Raw genomic sequence first — 12,454 nt, forward strand, 5'->3', positions numbered from 1 at the left:
TGAGCTCATCTTGTCCATGAGAGCGACCTGCTGTTCTCAGTCCATCTGCTGCTGAAAGCCTCATCAATGCCTTTGTTCCTCTAGACGTGACTATCCCAATACACTCCTTGCTGCTCTCCCACATTCCACCCTCCGCACACATCAGCTCATCCCAAACTCTGCTCTCCCAGTCTGAACTCACACCAAGTCCCGTTCCCCTATCACCCCCTGTGCTCACTGGCCTACACTGGCTCCTGATCAAGCAATGTCTTGATTTTAAACTTCTCATCCTTGTTTTCAAATCCCTCCATGTCCTCACTCCCTCCCTCTCTCTGGAATCTCCTCTAGCCCCACAACCCTTCGAGATATCTGTGTTCCTCTAATCCTGGCCTCTTGTACATTCCTGATCATAATGGGCCCTATTTTACCATTGCGTCGCGCCCGTTTTTGGGTGGGAAAACGTGGTAAAGTCGGGTGTGAGGCCATTAACGCGATCCACGCCCGGGTCTGCGCAGATGGCTACTTTACCGAAACCCGGGAATGGCGGCGATCCGCTTCGCACCCGAAATGGGGGCAACGGTGATTTAAATGTATTTGCATGTATTTCAATTGAATTAATGAACTGCCCGCCCACCTTTATCAGCATTTCCCCCTTTACCGCCACGTTCGCCGAACCGGAATCGCGCCGAAACGGACATGCTGAATAAAAGTCTGAATCGGGCGCTCCAGCTGCTGAAGAGCGAGTTCAGAGCTTCCAGCGGCTCCCTGACTCAGATCGGTGGTGGGGGGGAGGAGGGAGGCAGGTCAGAACATTCTCTGGTTGGGGGGGTGGGGGGAGGGGAGTGAGGCCAGATCATTGTCTGGTTGGCGGGGGGCGGGGGGGGGGAGGGGCGGGGAGGGGCAGGAGGAGGAGATGGGTCAGATGTATCTCTGGTGGGGAGTGGGGGGTGGGGGGAGGGAGGACCGATCGTTGTCTGGTGGTGGGGAGGGCGGGGAGGGCTGATCGTTGTCTGGTGGGGAGGGAGGAGGGAGGCGGGTAAGATGTATCTCTGGTGAAGTGGGGGGGAGGCCCGATCGCTCACTGGTTGGGGGGGGGTGGGGCGGCACGGTGGCACAGTGGTTAGCACTACTGCTTCACAGCTCCAGGGTCCCGGGTTCGATTCCCGGCTCGGGTCACTGTCTGTGTGGAGTTTGCACATTCTCCTCGTGTCTGCGTGGGTTTCCTCCGGGTGCTCCGGTTTCCTCCCACAGTCCAAAGATGTGCGGGTTAGGTTGATTGGCCAGGTTAGAAATTGCCCCTTAGAGTCCTGGGATGCGTAGGTTACTGGGATTAGCGGGTAAATATGTGAGGGTAGGGCCTGGGTGGGATTGTGGTTGGTGCAGACCCACCTCTTTATCTCATCTTTGGTTGGTCTGAGCTCCTGACCCAGAACTTCCAATCTCCGGATGGTCGTATCCCGGATCTATATGGGGAATTCCCCTGAGTCTGGAACCCTCTGAATCTCGGACTGAAATCTGGAGAATTCAGATGTTTCTGACTCCCTGCCCAGAATAGTTACCCAGGAAAAGTTAGAACGATTCAGAGCAGTTCCAACACCGGGGTCAGTGTAAAACTGAAACATGTCCCCTGCCTCCAAAGGGCACCTGTCTGACCTCCTCACCCTCCTGAATACCGCCCTGACTCGATTGGCAGCACCAAAAAACACCAACCACCCCGTGACCTGACCAGCCCTTCACAATATCCCCCAATCTCAAACTCACCCAAAGCCCCAACGCATCCAAACCCTCACCCACCCCCGTGCCCTCTTACCCCCCCTTACCCCCGAAAGCATTTGCCTCATCAATCACAGGAGGCACCACACACACACACACACACACAATTCCTAGCTCATCGATCGTAGGAGGCATCACAAACACACACAACTCCCAGCTCATCAACAACAGGTAGCATCACACACACACACGAAAACAGACACACACACGCACAAAAACGAAAACACACGCACGAAAACACACAAAAACACACAAAAACACACACACAGACACACACATAATTCCCAGCTCATCAACCATGGGAGGCATCACACACACACTACACACACAACTGCCAATATAATACAACGTGCTTCACAAGAACAATCTGAGACCGAGCCCCATGGGGAGATGAAAGGGATTAATTTATATTTCTCTTCATTTTTAGAAAGAGTACAAGCACTGGCAGAGCGAACAGTAAGGAGTTAAATGATAACTTACCCACATGTGAGCACAGTAAGAGAATTAAAACAACTATGATTTTAAGACATAGAAGTTGATATTCTAAATGTATTTCAAGTATTTTACTGTGATTGTACACTTTGGCCAATGCAAGGTACTGAAAGACATGGTGGGAAAGGTAAAATGTTTCGAGCCAAAGGCCTGGAACCCATTAGTTTGCAAACTCATATCTGGGAGGTCCCGATGAGGGAACACATTGTGCAACATAATGTTTCAATCAATTCACCGCCCAGACATAGAAACCCTACAGTGGAGAAAGAGGCCATTCGGCCCATCAAGTCTGCACCAACCACAATCCCACCCAGGCCCTACCCCCATATCCACCCACTAATCCCTCTAACCTACCTAGGAGTCTAAGGGGCAATTTTAGCATGGCCAATCAACCTAACCCACACACCTTTGGACTGTGGGAGGAAACCGGAGCACCCGGAGGAAACCCACGCAGACACGAGGAGAATGTGCAAACTCCACACAGGCAGCGACCCAAGCTGGGAATCGCACCCAGGTCCCTGGAACTGTGAAGCAGCAGTGCTAACCACTGTGCTACCGTGCAGCCCAATACATACATAGAATAGACATGACCCTGGATGCAGCAACACATGTTTATTCAGCTTGGCAGAGAGCTGGTAGGAATCTCCACTTTGACCTTTACGGTAGCATCTACCGCATCCAGGCAACAGGGAAATAGCTTTAGCCAAGAAGTGAGTAATGTCCTGTTGTAATGGACGAATGAGAAACCATCATGCTGGAAAGTACTAAGTGGTTGGCTGAGGCATTTGGCAATAATTTATGTTAACATATGGACATTAAATGAAATTAATTTTAAACTAATGTAAGGCGGAGAATCAGATTGAGAAAATGTATAACAGTTCTGTTTTTACTGATAACGTCAAAACTGGCCTGAGAGGTCCCGATATTGTGTATCTGGAGCTGATAAAGGGATAGGGAATAAAGGAATTCCTCCCTTTCCTCCGTGCGTGGGAATGTGTGAACAGACCCAGCACTTGCTCAAATTCGATTGTGATGCATACAGATAAGACATATACACAAAGGTGTTCATACAATAGACAGAGTCATCGTCACAGAGATGTTCACTGTGTCCCATCCCCAAATTCTCATAATTCCATCTATATTTTCCCACTATAGCTAACAGGGCCAGGGTCATGAGAAGTAGCATGAAAAGCATCTTATCACTTACTAATAACCCGCACGACCGTTATACAACGATCCAAAGGCTACCGCCCGCGCGAAACACCGCGCACCCGTTCAGCTTGCTTGGAGGTTGGTCATTGTCTGTACATTCCTGCAATGGGAGGATATCACATAATTTCCCAATTAGTTTCAGCATATTCTTTCAACTGAGTTTAATGACCTTTCCCCCTTATGTCTATGCAGGCACAGGTATCTTCACTAATTGTAACTTCATACGGCCCATCCCATTTTAGTACAAACCCTGATTTGTCAGGTAGTGTTTTCACTCGGACGTCCCGCTGTTGGGATGTCAGGGAGCATTTCAAGCCCTCTCTCTGCGTCTCTTATCTCCTAATTGTCTTTTACCAATTTACGCATCCCTTTTAGTTGGGTGCTTAGTTCCAAAACATATCTCCTGATTTTATCTTTTAGTGGACCTACATCAGTCCCACCTGTTATGGTGCTTTCTAGTAATTGCATCGCCTGTCCAGTCATTAGCTCATAAGGGGTTAACCCGGTTGTTCGGTTTGTGGCAACCCTTCATCTCATTAGTATGGTGGTCAATACTTTTGGCCACAAAAGCCAGTGCATTATACATTTAACTACATACCCCCCTTGCATAGAAAGCTTAGTGTACTTAAAATCATATACTATACAGCTTCGATCTTTGTATGATGTATCTTACATTATATCTAATATGATCATTTGTTTGAGCAGAAATGATCCCTCTATAGACAGATTGTCTCATAAGGTAAACAACAGTGTTACGTGGTCACTGAGCCTGACACAGCTCTTTAAAAACACAGATAACCGAATGAGCTATCTGTTGTGTCCAGTCGAATGCTGCAAGATTTTTGAGTCTGGCGGTAAGGCCAGTCACCAACCCTTTTTCTCTCTCTCTCTCTCAAGTCATCCGGTTTCACTTCCTGTCATGTTAATGTTAGTTGTGCAAGTTATTACAAATTATGACAAATTATGGTTAAATGTTTGGAATAAATAGCCTTTTCTTCCACAGAATTATGTTGTATCAATACACAATATATATCAACATATAAAATTGGTTAAGGCTCTCCAGGATTTGATTCTCTCGGGTATATCCAAACCCTCTTAATTTAAGTCGTTTTTATTTTTAAGCTGCTCCAGATCGGAATCCCTGCATTTTAGAACAATAACAAGCACAATACATATAACAATAACAATTGTTACTTGATTAGAAATGTTTTGGTTTGATTCCTAGCTGGCTAGGTTTTAAGCTTTGCAGTGTTTTTACATCTGGAAAACCTTGAACAATAGATGGCACACGCAATCCCAACGGCAGTATATAATTTTACAGAACTATCATCAATGTGAGATGGTTTAAATTATGTCATTTGTTGCATGTTATCAGAACATCACAAATTTCATATTATTATCATGTTATTTAAAAATAACTAACTGGTAACACAAGTTCCAACAATTCATGGTGTTTAAAAATACTCAAGGACAACATCTTTATTTGTATTAACAACTGAGGTTAATCTCCTGCTGTAACTTGGGGTAATCAGAACTACGATTCATTTCACTGATTTGATACACTTTAAACTGACTCAGAGACAGTATATTCATCTTATTCTTTTGTTCCTGCTTTTCTTTGTTTTCACAAAATTACCTTTCTTTTAACTTCTCAACTACACTCTTATAATTTCAACTTCAAGACAAGGAAAGAGCACATGGTCCTTCCAAGGTTTAACTCCTTTCTCAACATTAAAACATTCAAGCGAACACCAACAAAACATTCACGCAATCACGTTGTTAAACACACAGATACATATGGAAGCTTCCAACATTTATTCAGACTTAACATCTTAAACTGGGATGAAAATAAAACATTGAAGAAAACTGAACGTTGATTAACAGTCACTTTTATTCTGCTGTTTTCCAAACTGTAATTCAACTCAAAACAGAAGTAAATTCAAGAAATCTCATCACTTTAATTTCGAACAGTTTGTAACAAACACTTTCCCAGCATTTTCTTATCTCAATTATATGGATTTGCCAATTTGGTATTATAGGCGGGCACTCTCTTTTAGCCTGTCTGGCATTTAATACAGTTTCATGGTTGATCCGTGTAACACATTTTAATTAGAATGCATTATGGCCGTATAATGATTCCCAGCATTACACACACGCTCCCATTCTACCTTCTGTAACTCCCTTCTCTCTTAGGTTTTGACTCTATATCTTAAGATTACTGCAAGTCTTATAACATGAATTTCCTGTGGCGGAAAGGATGGATTAGTTCTCTGCTCGTTTCAGCAGAGAGCCGGAGGGCTAAGTTCACTCAGCTGAACATAAACAAGTGATTAATCATCATAAGAACATAAGAAATAGGAGCAGGAGTAGGCCATCTAGCCCCTCGAGCCTGCCCCGCCATTCAATAAGATCATGGCTGATCTGACGTGGATCAGTACCACTTACCCGCCTGATCCCCATAATCCTTAATTCCCTTACCGATCAGGAATCCATCCATCCGCGTTTTAAACATATTCAGCGAGGTAGCCTCCACCACCTCAGTGGGCAGAGAATTCCAGAGATTCACCTCCCTTTGGGAGAAGAAGTTCCTCCTCAACTCTGTCTTAAACCGACCCCCCTTTATTTTGAGGCTGTGTCCTCTAGTTTTAACTTCCTTACTAAGTGGAAAGAATCTCTCCGCCTCCACCCTATCCAGCCCCCGCATTATCTTATAAGTCTCCATAAGATCCCCCCTCATCCTTCTAAACTCCAACGAGTACAAACCCAATCTCCTCAGCCTCTCCTCATAATCCAAACCCCTCATCTCCGGTATCAACCTGGTGAACCTTCTCTGCACTCCCTCCAATGCCAATATATCCTTCCTCATATAAGGGGACCAATACTGCACACAGTATTCCAGCTGCGGCCTCACTAATGCCCTGTACAGGTGTATCAAGACATCCCTGCTTTTATATTCTATCCCCCTCGCAATATAGGCCAACATCCCATTTGCCTTCTTGATCACCTGTTGTACCTGCAGACTGGGCTTTTGCGTCTCATGCACAAGGACCCCCAGGTCCCTTTGCACGGTAGCATGTTTTAATTTGTTTCCATTGAGATAGTAATCCCATTTGTTATTATTTCCTTCAAAGTGTATAACCTCGCATTTCTCAACGTTATACTCCATTTGCCATATCCTCGCCCACTCACTCAGCCTGTCCAAATCTCTCTGCAGATTTTCTCCGTCCTCCACACGATTCACTTTTCCACTTATCTTTGTGTCGTCTGCAAACTTCGTTACCCTACACTCCGTCCCCTCCTCCAGATCATCGATATAAATGGTAAACAGTTGCGGCCCGAGTACTGATCCCTGCGGCACGCCACTAGTTACCTTCCTCCAACCGGAAAAACACCCATTTATTCCGACTCTTTGCTTCCTGTCGGATAGCCAGTCCCCAATCCACTTTAACACACTACCCCCAACTCCGTGTGCCCTAATCTTCTTCAGCAGCCTTTTATGGGGCACCTTATCAAACGCCTTTTGGAAATCCAAAAACACCGCATTCACCGGTTCTCCTCCATCAACCGCCCTAGTCACATCTTCATAAACTTCATCACTTCAAATACGCAGGAATAATTCTTTCCATTTATCTTTTCATTGTCAATTCTATCAAGAGTACATTTTATAACAAAAGCCTGATCCAAACAATCCATTTATTTTTGTCACTTTTTAAATATCTCTACTTATTAAGACGTTTACACTTTCTCACAGACTCTCCGGTTTAAGCTCAAGATGAGCGCATAATTAATTATGTCTCTTAAATGGTTAACTCTCCTTCCAACTCTTCAGCTGTAATGTAATGCACGACTGTAAAATTTCAACTGGGGAGAATAGTTTATTAAACATTGATCTGCGGTACCCTCTTCCACCACATGTGGCTCTCGATCGCACACTTTCACCTCTCTCTCTCTCTGTCTCTTTCCCTTGTCAAGAGAGAGAGAAACTCACAGCCTGCTGGTGTTTAACCCTTTACTCCCCTCTTAACTGTTTTGTTGTCCATGACATGTTTTCCGATTGGTGCCAGTGTATTCTTTCAACTGGGCCCAGTGTTTCCAGGCGCCTCTGCCTTGCATATCTATACAGGCACAGGTGTCTCCACTAATGATAACCTCATAGGGCCTTTCCCTTCGGGGGCGAATCCAGGTTTTTCGGGTAAGGTTTTTACCGTAACCTTGCTGCCCGCCGGGGGTATCTCCGGGGTCTGTTCTAGTTCATTGTACTCATCTACCGCTATTTGTTTGTCCCGTACTTTTTTCCGCATATCTTTTAATTGGGAGCTTAATTCTAATACATATCGTCTAATCTTGTCCCGTAATGGGCCGACATCTGTCCCTCCGGTAATGATGGACTCGGGCAGTTGCATAGCCCTTCCGGTCATTAGCTCATATGGTATCAGCCCAGTGGTCCGATTTGTGGTGGCTCTGAGTTCCATTAATGTGGCGGGTAATACTTCTGTCCATCTCTTTCCTGATTCCTGCATGGCCTTTGCCAAGGAGGTCTTAAGTGTCCTATTCATACGTTCCACCATCCCCGAGCTTTGAGGGTGGTAGGGTATGTGAAATATCTGTCTTATCCCCATCAGTTGACATGTGGTTTTTACAACCTTCCCCGTAAAGTGCGTGCCTTGATCGGAGTCTATTTGCAAAGGCACCCCCCATCTTGGGATAACTTTCTCAGCTAGTATTCTGGCCACTGTAGTGGCAGTACAATTTTTCGTTGGGAATGCTTCTACCCATCTGGTGAATTGGTCAATAATTACCAAGCAGCAGGTTCTCCCGTGTGACTGCGGGAGAGGTCCTGGAAAGTCAACTTGCAGGTGTTCCCAGGGACCCTTAGGGCGAGGCTGGTGCCCCATCTTGATTTTTACGGGTCTTCCAGGGTTATACTGTGCACAGGTTATGCACCGGTGACAATATCGGGCAATGTCCCGTCCCATTCCTTTCCACCACCATTCCTTCCCCACACTGGTCACCGTGGCATCCCTCCCCACATGTGACAGCCCATGATGTAACCGCATCAGAGTATGCTGGATACATTCTGGGGCTCGGACTTTATCATTTAATCTCCATCCCCCCCTCCTCCATCAGGTGTAGCTCCTTTTGAGTTTTCCCCCTCAGACGTTCTTCTTCAGGGGTATCAGCATGGAGCTGTGAGATGTCTATCGGGGTTTCGATTTTACTCGAGGCAGCTGGCAAGGCCGGCACTTCCCCTGTTTCCAAGGCAGCTCGTGCCGCTCTATCGGCTGCCTGGTTTCCCTTAAACATATACCACTCAGGACTTTGCTTATCTGGTTCCTTGTGGTGTGCTTTTACCTTCAATACTGCGGCTTCCGATGGGAGCTCGCTGGCTCCCAATAAGGTTGTTATTATCTGGCCATGTTTAATTGGAGTGCCTCCCATTGTGATAAATCCCCTTCTCCCCCAAACTGTCATATAGTCATGTATAACTCCAAACGCATATCTACTATCGGTGTGAATGTTGACCCTTTTCCCCGCAGCCTCTGTAAAAGCCTGAGTCAAGGCTACCAGTTCCGCTACGTGCGCTGACATGCCTCCCTCTATTCTTCCTGCTTGAACAATTTGTAAATCCGCATTCACTACCGCCCATCCTGTTCGTGGTGACCCATCTACATATTTCCGTGATCCATCCACAAATAGGACCATATCTGGTGCCTCCAGGGACACATCTTTTATTCTACCTTCGTCTACCTCCTCATCTACGTCCCCACAGGTGTGTGGGTCCCCTTCACCTAACATTCCTTCTGCGGGGTTCGTTCCCATGTCTCTCGTACAATGGTGATGGACTTAGTGGGTGGGAGAAGCACTGCCTCCCACTTTGCCCTTCTCACATTTGAGACAGACCGCAATTTTCCTGTGTTCAGCATTTCCACTAAGGTATGTTTGGTGAGCAAAACAATATTCCCCGTCATTATGATGGGCTCACTGACCCTTACTGCCCATGCCGCTCAATCCAGTGCGGCTATACATCTGGGCAACCCGGCTACTACGGGGCCCTCCGCTGTGGAATAATAACCCACTGGCCGCTGCTTGTCCCCATGGACCTGTGTAACTACTGCTGAATAAAACCCCCCCTCATTATTACAATAGATGTGAAAATCTTTATTAGCGTTGGGCAGTCCAAGTCCCGGAGCTGTCATTAGTTCTGCTTTTAGTTTACGAGATGCCTCTTCCTGTTCTGATCCCCACTCTATAACCTCAAGAGCGGGTTTCCCCCCTTTTACTAGCCTTTGTATTGGTTCGGCTAGCCTGGCAAATTCCAGTATAAAGTTGCAACTGTAGTTAAACAGTCCCAAAACCTTCCTGACCCCTCGGACGGTTACGGTTCTTGGCATTTGCTGAATGGCCGTTTTCCTGTCCAATGGCATTTCTTTGGTCCCCTGAGATATCAGGTGTCCCAAATATAACACCTGCTCTTTCCCGATTTGGGCTTTCCTGGGGCTCGCCTTTAGTCCCTGTTCTTCTAAGTGTTTCAAGACTGAGTATAGCACCGTCTGATGTTCTGCTCTAGTTTCGGAGGCTATTAAGATATCATCTACATACTGCAGAATTGTCCTCCCTTTTGGGACTTCCACCTGTTCTAATATCTTACTCATTACCCGGTGAAATATAGCCGGGCTGTTATGGAAGCCTTGCGGGAGCCTAGTCCATGTGCACTGCTTATCGCCCACGGTAAATGCAAATTTATCTTGCGAATTAGGGTCCGGGGAATGGACGACAAACCGTTGGCGATATCCAATCCCGTGAAGATTCCATGGGATGGTGACAACCCGTTTAAAATGGTGGAGGGGCGAGGCCACGATGGGGTGTAGCTTCGGGGTCACTTTATTTAAAGCTGTATAATCAATGGTTAATCTATAGCTCCCGTCCGGTTTAGACACCGGGCCAGGTGGGGGAGTTGGTGGTACGAGTGGTTTCCCGTAGGATCCCTCTCTTTACCAATCCCGTCGCAATTTCCTCCATTGCCTTTGGGCTTAATCGGGTTTTGCCGATGTGGTTTGTGTTCTGGCCCTACCACTATTATAGGGTCAATTTTGATGAATCCAGTATCCAGTCTCGTTTCCGCCCACACACCGGGGACGGAGGCGCAGATGGCGCCAAATCCAGAACCGTCTAACTGCCAGTCGCATCCCGTTGCAGATGCTGCATGGATGGTCCCTAAATGGTTTACATATGTTCCTACCCTGTCTTTTCTCCCATCGGGGCGGGGCCAAATCAATTCACCTTTCCCACAATCTATTCAGACTTTGTATTCCTTCATTAGGTCATTTCCCATAATAGTTCCTTCATTATTTCTACATACGTAAAATCGCATAGGTATATACAGGTTATTAATTTCTACTAGGGTGGTTTCACTTAAGTAGGCAGGGGTCTTCTGTCCGTTAACACCCCTTATATAGATCAGTTTATTGGTGGTGGGCAAGGGTAGATCAGTGATAGATATGGAGGCTCCCGTGTCCACCAGCATTTCACATTGTCTTCCCCCGACTAGTGCAGACACGTAGATTCTACCCTCTTTTGTGCCCAGGCTTGTGGGGGCTGCCTCCCGTCAATTCCCTCCCTCGTCAATGAGGGGAGGGCGAAGCAGTTGACTCGGTCTGCCGTGCTTGCTCCAACAGGTGGCCTCAGTGTGGCCAACCTTATTCCAAAACAGGCAGGTAGGGGCTTTTCCACTGCCCCCTTTGGAGCTCTACAGCCTCTGGCAAAGTGACCCGGTTTCCCACAGTTATAGCACGTACCCTTGGGTTTAGCCCCCCCACTGTTTGCACGAACTGTTTCCTGTTTTATTCGTGGGTATGGTTTCTCATCTGGTCCATCTCTAATTCCAGATGCCCATTCTACTAAATCATCATAAGCCTGGGTATTGAGAACTCCCATTTTAAGGATTTTCTGGTGAGCTGGCGATAGCCCATCTTTAAATGCTTGTAAAAAGGCTCTATCTGTTCGGGTATTCCCGAACGTTCTTGGTATACTCTAAAGTGTCGCTCCCCAAATTCGGAGGCTCCTTCACCCCTTTGTTGTTTAATATTGGTAAGTCTGGACCAATTGGTTGGTGCATTACCCAAGACTCGTTGGACATCCGCCTTAAACCGAGTAAATGGCTCAATCATTGCCTCGATCTCGGCGGTTGTCTCTGTCGCGTACGTCCACCTTCCGCCTCGGTAATCCAACCGAGCTTGGTCGGCGACATTAGCCTGGACCCCACCGTCACCCATTAGTCTCCACTTATCCCACGGGCAAACAGCCCGTACCAACTGGTGTATATCCCGCAAATGTAACTGGTGTCCAACCCAAAGAGTGTCCAGTTCTGCCCAAAATTTGCTATTGTTACTCCGGGGCTGGAGCCTTCCCAGGGGTGCCAAAATCTGTTGTCTTTCACCTGGGGTAAAGGGTTTATATCGGGCAGTGGGATGCTGTAACGTCCCGGCCCGAGTTATGGGAGCGAGATCATGGACCTCTTCCTCATCAGGGTCTCACACTGGTGCCGTGGGTTGTACGGCCGGCCCATAGGGAGGCAAGAATCCCCCGGCAGGGTCCTCTAAAAGTTGGTTCCGCTTCTCTCATTTGCTATTGCGTGTTTCCAACATTTTAATTTTTGCTTTGTCGTCAGCCCATTTCTTACTCGAAACTGAGACCTGTCCAATTAATCCAGCCAATTGGTGAACTAAGAGAACCCCAATTTTCTTAGTTCTGTCTTTCTTTTCTTTTTCCAACCACTTTCGTTGTTGGTCTAGTGGGTGGTCTAAATCCCATCCCCCTTTTATCATCTGTTTAATGAGTTTGTTCCTCTTAATTATATATTCAGGTATCAGGGACCCCGGGCCCCACTGTCCTTGTCCCGCCATATCATTGATAAGGTCATACTCACCACCTTGGAGTCTTCTAATCTCCTTTCTCACTCTCTCCCTCCCAGGTTTCTCTTATCTGAGTTCGGTGATAC

This window comes from Mustelus asterias, chromosome 8 (assembly GCF_964213995.1).
Source record: "Mustelus asterias chromosome 8, sMusAst1.hap1.1, whole genome shotgun sequence".
NCBI classification, from domain to species: Eukaryota; Metazoa; Chordata; class Chondrichthyes; order Carcharhiniformes; family Triakidae; genus Mustelus; species Mustelus asterias.